This window comes from Octodon degus, unplaced genomic scaffold (assembly GCF_000260255.1).
Source record: "Octodon degus isolate 3935 unplaced genomic scaffold, OctDeg1.0 scaffold00007, whole genome shotgun sequence".
In the NCBI taxonomy this organism is placed as follows: Eukaryota; Metazoa; Chordata; class Mammalia; order Rodentia; family Octodontidae; genus Octodon; species Octodon degus.
The window spans coordinates 11,469,961-11,477,148 of NW_004524583.1; the positions used below are offsets into that span (position 1 = coordinate 11,469,961).

At 37.6% G+C, this 7,188-nt stretch overlaps 1 pseudogene; it reads right to left on the bottom strand.

Annotated features, from left to right (window-relative positions):
• Positions 1-4,291: 4,291 nt before the first annotated feature.
• LOC101579215 lies at positions 4,292-5,198 on the bottom strand (annotated as a pseudogene).
• Positions 5,199-7,188: the final 1,990 nt, after the last annotated feature.

The following is a 7,188-nucleotide window of genomic DNA, read 5'->3' on the forward strand; positions in this document are numbered from 1 at the left end:
ATACATCTGGAGGGCTGGTGAGGCAGCTCAGTGGACTAAGAGCCTGCTTAGGCAAGCCCAGGGACAGGGTTTGATCCCCAGCACCACATGCTGCACTGGTACTGTCGCCAGGGTACAGCCACCGAACTAGTGAGTCTGGGCATGATGGCACACATCTATAATCCCAGCACTGGGGAGGTTGGTAACAGGTGGATCATTACAAGTCCAAGCTGCATAGTGAGACCCTGTAGCAAATACATTAAAAAAAATCTGGGTCTAATATTGGAAAAACAAGATTTTTGTCCCTCAACAGAAGTGTCCATAGGAACAACTGCTATGACAACATGATATGGAGTCAGCAGAGACAGGACAAAATAAATTCAAATTTTAGAGACCTCATCCATGTACATAAAAGTCTGCAAATAGAGATGCACAAACACCTAAGTCAGTCATTTCTTAGAACCAAGATTTCCCTTTTATATTTACTATTTTAGTGGTATAAACCTATTGGATGCAGTGACTCTCTTTCTATCTCTAATATGCTGGGGCTCTGGAGATCCTGCAGGTTGGTCGCTAGAGCTGCTCCACTGCCTCCACTTGCAGCCTCTGTCTGGAAAATGGCGGTGGGCATCTGAAGACCTCCTTCTGGCATTATTAATAGATCTTTTGTCCTAAACAATTGCACTCCATAGCTAATGAGAATAACAAAAGATTTAAAGGAAATAAGCCTCCTTATTCACATTCCCATGTTCTCCATCTGCACATAATTATGTATGTCCCATGAAAGCTGAGGACCTGTAATAAGGTTTGGCAAAATAATGAATCTTTTGATGTTGGAAGGAAAATTCAGGCTTTATATTATAGGGTAATAATATCATTATGCTTCTCTTCTGGAGGGTTAACAACTTAAGTTTGCAGACCAAAAATTAAAGATAAAGAAGGGCTACAATGACAGCCAACATTTTGGCCCTAGCCTTTCAAGGTCAGTAAGGGCTCAGGAAATGGGAGAACCTGTACTGTAAATCCTGTAACTAAATTGTTTTCCAAATTTTCTGATCAAGGAGATTTTGGGGCCACAGAGGAAAGTGATTGATGATGTAGAGTGTGCCTAAGGAGAGTCACATGGAGAGAAAACATTCTGTCAAGCTTTCACAGAGTAAATTGGTCAAGCAATGGCTGTGACTTATCCATATGGCTGACACTGACAAAGGATCTATAAACTGAGGTACAAGGTTTCAGGTTAAATCCTGAGGGGATCTGACTGACCTTATCAGATACAAAAGTTACATTTCTTATTATATAGGTTTTGCTTTATCTTAGTCTTAACCATCCAGCACAAAAGTATGAAAATGAAGTATAAAAAGTAAAGCCATATTAATAAGCTGAGCTGTAAAATGCTCAAGTCAACTTCGGACACTGACAGTCTTATGGAAAACACTACTATTATGGACTACTGGACTATATTTGGATATTTTGCTGAATTCATGCACGTACAATATTTAAATGACAATGAAATGCCCTTCTCTGGCAAAACTAACCAAAAAATGGGGATACAAATGAATGACCATTTTGTATCTGTATATTCAAAATAGGATAGATTTACAGCTCCATTCTCTTAATTCAATGAATAGAGAGGTTTGTTCTAATAGTGTTTGAGACACGATATGAGGTCCGCATCTTGTACAACGAATAACCACTAAGACAACAATATGCAATGTATTCATTATTGAAAATGTACTAGTAATCGGTTGTGAAACTGTCTCATTGCTATTTGTTTCTCAATAAAAGTATTTTTTTAAAAAAGGAAATTCAGGCTTTCTTCAAAATATATTCTGAGGCTATGACTATGAAGAATTACTACACTCATGTTACTTCTTGCTTTCAAAGCAGCCTGTTTAACTCAGTGAGCGACAATTCAATTAAGATAGCGTCCAAGTTTCACAGCTTGTTCGTAGTGCTGTCCTGTTGGGAGGCCCCGTACCTATCCTGGAGCTCTTTCTAGTGAAGGCACAATTCTACCTGGCAGATTTCTATGCTCCAAAGAATTACTAAAAAGATCTTTTGCCCTGTTACTCTGGACGTTCATATGTTTCCCAAATCTGACATGGTCTTGAAGATATCATCTCTACAAATAACAAATTTCAGGCCCTACTTCATTATGCTCCCCCGGTGAATACACACTATGCCAAAATGGCTCTGGATGGTAGGATATCTACAAATGCATGCTGCGCTCTGTAAATGTACTTCTCCAAAACCACTACCTTTAGTGTGAAATAATATGAAAACCAGAGAATTAACTCAGACCTTGCTGCTACTGCTGCTTGCCAGCCACCCCTTGGACTTCCTATGGTTGCTGCTTGTACTACACCCAGTATAGTATCTTGACCACATCCAGGAGCTGCTGGATTTACTCCAGTCATTGGACATCTTCACATAACAGGTCTGGAGCTCTTGGGGTTTTCATAATCACTTCTTCTGTCCCCAAAAGGATGGTCATTCCTGGGCTAATGGCATACTAGTTCATATTGTGCTCTGTGTGTCACCAATCTCAATGCTGATCTTATCATGCAACACGGGTTTTTAATCCTACTTGGAGTACATGATGATATAAATCAATTGAAAGTTTTATTTAATAAAAATGAAAATTTCTTGGTTCAGATAGAAGATATAAGCCAAACTCAGCTTGCAATGAACCACCTAAGTGGTCAGAGACTTTATAGAAAAGTGCTTCATGCTACACATTCAAAATGTTAAAAAAAAAATGTCAAGCACTGAGTTTTGACAAGAGGGGCAAGAAGATCAAGTTATGTCTGAGGATTTCAACAATTCCTTTAAAAAGCCTGGCTCTAAAAACTTACAGAGGGGACTGGGGGTATAGCTCAGTAAAATAGGTGCTTGCCTGGCAAGCTCAAGGGCCTGAGTTCAAGCCCCAGCTCCACCAAAAAATAAAATAAAATAAAATAAAATAAAATAAAATAAAAAAAAGCTTACAGAATATCTTTTCATTATCAGCCACTTTGTGCATTTCCCACATTTGTCCTGCTGTTACAGTGGATGATATAACTTTTTTTGCAGAAGGTGGATATTCAGAGAAGGCATTGGCATTGCTGCTTATTCAATTGAAATCTGTGAAAGTAATCCAAGGCTTCGTTAAGCTTCCTAATAAGACCCTGCGGAAGATCACCACCTGTTTCCCTCTCAAAATCTATACTCTCACTTTAATGTGACTTTTCCCTTTAAAACTGTACTTTAACTCCAGCAAAGTCTTCATATATGGACTAAAACAGCTGAAGATCAATTATGCCTCTCCCACAAAAAACTTTTTCTGGGTTTGACATTTAAGTACATTCAGAAATCAACATTCATAACCCCTTTTTCTATTCTACCAGTTTTGTAATCAAAGTATTTTACACCATGATTTCTATGAAAATAGTATTTTTTCCACAAATTTAATTACCTGGTTTAAATATTTCAAGAGAGTGGACTCTCCTTCATCTGGGCTCAGGTCAGAGTTATGTTTCTAAACTCCTGAGTACTATGAAAATTTAAATATACCAATTGTTTAGGGCTGGAGAGATGGCTCAGTGGTCTAAAGCACCTACTTAGAACAAGCTTGGCAAAGCATCAGGGACCGCGGTTCAATCCCCCAGCACCACATGCCAGCCAGCCCGCCCCCTGGTGGGCTGAGCTGGCCTCTCTCTCTCTCTCTCTCTCTCTCTCTCTCTCTCTCTCTCTCTCTCTCTCTAAAATAAATAAATATACCAATTGTTTAAATATACCAACGTTCTTTTGGAAACATTTTTATTAGTACATATTTGTAATACATAATGAATACATTTACCAAAGGAAGTTGGTACACATGCATGTCACATCTTAACCCTTTCTTCCCCATCCTCACCTTTGCCTTTTCCTTCATCACTACATCTCCTTCCTATCTGCAAAAGATCTATCTCCCTCTTCTGTATTTTACTTTGCTCTTTAAATCATTTATACTTTGGGTGTTTCATGATAGAAACTATGCAATGTTTAACTTTATATGCTTTATTTATTTTACTTATCATTATGTCAGAGTGCATACATTTTCCTACAAAGGACCGTTTTTTCCTTATGTCTGAGTAGTATTCCACTGTGTATATATGCATCTTCTTTATCCATTCATCTTTGAATATATATATTTTCAAGACTTATCTATTGTGAGTTTTGCTGCTGTAAAATATGATCATGTACATGTCAAAGTAAAGTGAATAATGTCTTTTTTTTTTGCTTGATGAATAAGTTTATTGATCTTTATCTGAAAAATCTTCATAGAAATTTGGTTTAATTCTCAGCAGCACGCTCCTGAGCTCTGAGGAAGCTTGCCTTCTTTTGAGTTACCCTATCTTTCTTCTGGTCAAGGGACATTTTGGGACAGTTCCACTTCTTTTTAACTTCTCTCTTTAGCTGCTTTTCATAGACTGGATTCTCTTGTATAACAGCATGAGCTTTCTTATACATCTCCTCCATCAGGTCTGCAGTTACATTGTTTTTTATTTACTGAGAGAACTGTTTCTTGTAAGCATCTTCATCTTCTTCCATTAGGTAGCGCATATAGTCTGCGACATTCTGACCCATGAAGTGTTTCCAATGTACTTCTGCATTAAGCTCCTTGCTTTCAGAGTCATAACCAGGGAATTGTTTGATACTATGAGGGACAGACAAGCCTCCATCCACAGCACCCTTTAGGGCTCCAAAAACTTTATTGCCAGTTGTAGTTCTAGCAAGGCCTGCATCCAAGCAGCAGGTGAAGGCACCAGGTTTGCCATCAATGCTTTCCACATTGTATTCATCTCCAGTCACCTCCACCTGGCCTTCGTAGAGCTTATCCATGTCAAACCTACTGAGAAGCCTGTGGGCCAGCAGCAGGCCAGTACAATATGCTGCAGCATAATTTGTTAGGCCAACTTTCACACCATACTTTGGTAGTTCATGTGCATATGCCGCACAGACTATCATATCCCCTTCAATACGGGCATAAGCAATCTGACAAATGATATCTGTGTTAGTGACATGAACTATCATCCTGTATTTAGGCGTGCTGTACTTATCTTTGTCCTGTATTACCAAGCATTTCCTAGCATAGTAATCAGTTTTGCCTTCTCATTTCTTAAACTTCACTTGGTATCTCTTGGTATCTCTTTATTCTTGACAACCTTAACAAAACCCATCCTGTGTAACACAGACCTGCGTCCGCAGCCCTACACAGACCTGCAGGCCAAGTAGCACCACAGAGGGAAAAAAGCAATGTCTTTAATTTTTGATGAAGATACTCATTAAAAATGTAGGTGGGTTACAATATTTGAATGGCAATGAAACACCCATTTCTGACAAAACAAAACAAGGGATATAAATGAAGGACTATTTTGTAGTAAATATATATATATATATATATATATATATATATATATATATATGTTAGGATATACAGCTACTTTCTCTTAGTTCAATGAGAAGATTTGTACTAATAGTGTTTAGACAAGGTATCATGTCTGCATCTTGTACTCTGAATAACTACTATGAAGACAATAATATGCACTGTATTAATTATTGTAACTGTCCTACCAACCTGTTTTGAAACTGTCTCATTGCCATTTCTTTCTCATGAAAATTAAAAAAAAATGTAGGTGGGTCAAATGGAATTTCTACTTTTAGTTTTTTAAGGTAATCTCTATGCTGATTTCTAAGGTTTTCTTCTTCCCCACATCCTTTCCACATTTGTTTTTAAGTTTGTGTTGATAGCCATTATTTCTGGGGTAAGATGGTATCTCAGTGTTGTTTTGATTTGCATTTGTCTAATGGCCAAAGATACTGAATATTTTTTCATGTACTCATTGGCTACTTGAACTTCTACTGAGAAGCATTGCCAATTTCTTGAATGGGTTTTTTATGTTGGGTTCTTTACATATTAGTTCTCTCATATTTAAGTACATTCAGAAATCAATGTTTATAACCCCCTTTTCTATTCTACCAGTTTGTAATTAAAGCATTTACACCATAATTTCTATGAAAATAATATTTTTCCACAAATTTATTTTTCCAAAAATATGCACTAGCTGACAATTTTTCCCCATTCTGTAGGTTGGTACTGTTTGCTTTTCTGTGCAGATTTTTATTTTGACACAATTTCATCTTTTGATTCTTATTATCTTATGCAATTGAGGTTTTGCTCAGAAAGTCCTTGCTTAAACTTTTATCTTCAAGAGTTTTACTTTACAGCAGATTCAGTGTTTCTGTTTTAATACCAAAGTCTTTGGTTCATTTTCATTTCAGTGTAGTGTGAGAGATAATGGTCTAGATTCATTCTTCTACACATGGACAATGAAGTTTCCAAGCACCATTTGAAGGTTCCTTTTTTCCCCAGCAAGTTTTTGGCCCCTATGTCAAAGATCAGATGGCTGATGGTGCATGGGGTTGCTTTCTGCATCCCCCATTTTGTTCTTGTGCCAATACCATGTTTAAACATACAGAATTTGAAAATTAGTTAAGCTTGATCCCTATATGAAATTATGTTCACTTTAAAAATATTTACCATATGCTAATGTTTATCATACATAAACACATCCTGTCATGTCAAGAACATATATTCAAACTCACACCTTTCTTCCAGTGACTTTTTTTTTTTTTTTTTTTTTTTTTTTTTTTTTTTTTTTTTTGCGGAACCAGGGATTGAACTCAGGCCCTTGTGCTTGCCAGGGAAGCGCTTATTCCACTGAGCCATCTCCCCGGGGCCCCAGTGACATTTTTTTTCGCTGTGTAACACGGTTAGGGACTGGGCTGTGCAAGGGTTAAGTTGATGACCACAGTGTTCTCTGTATTCACAGCCTCTGGAGGCAAGGTAAGACTGTAGCTGTGGGAGCTGACACTTCCTTTTCCAGAGCAATACACTGGCAACCTTAGAGACCAAATAGTTCTTCTAATTAACAAGTTATTGCCTTTGTTCTACTTTCTCAAGGCACTGCTCATTTTTGTGTGCTTTTGCCTCACATGTGCCCTCCACTTCCTGCACCCCCCTGAACTATGGAGGACCCAATAAATTTCATTTCTATTATGAAATAGGTATTTTTCACTGGGTAAGGAAGATGCTTTCACAGATTTCCAAAATTTTTTTTTTCCTTCCTAAAGGTCAAATTAAGTACACAAAGATCTTCCTTGTTCATAATTCAGTGCCTGGCT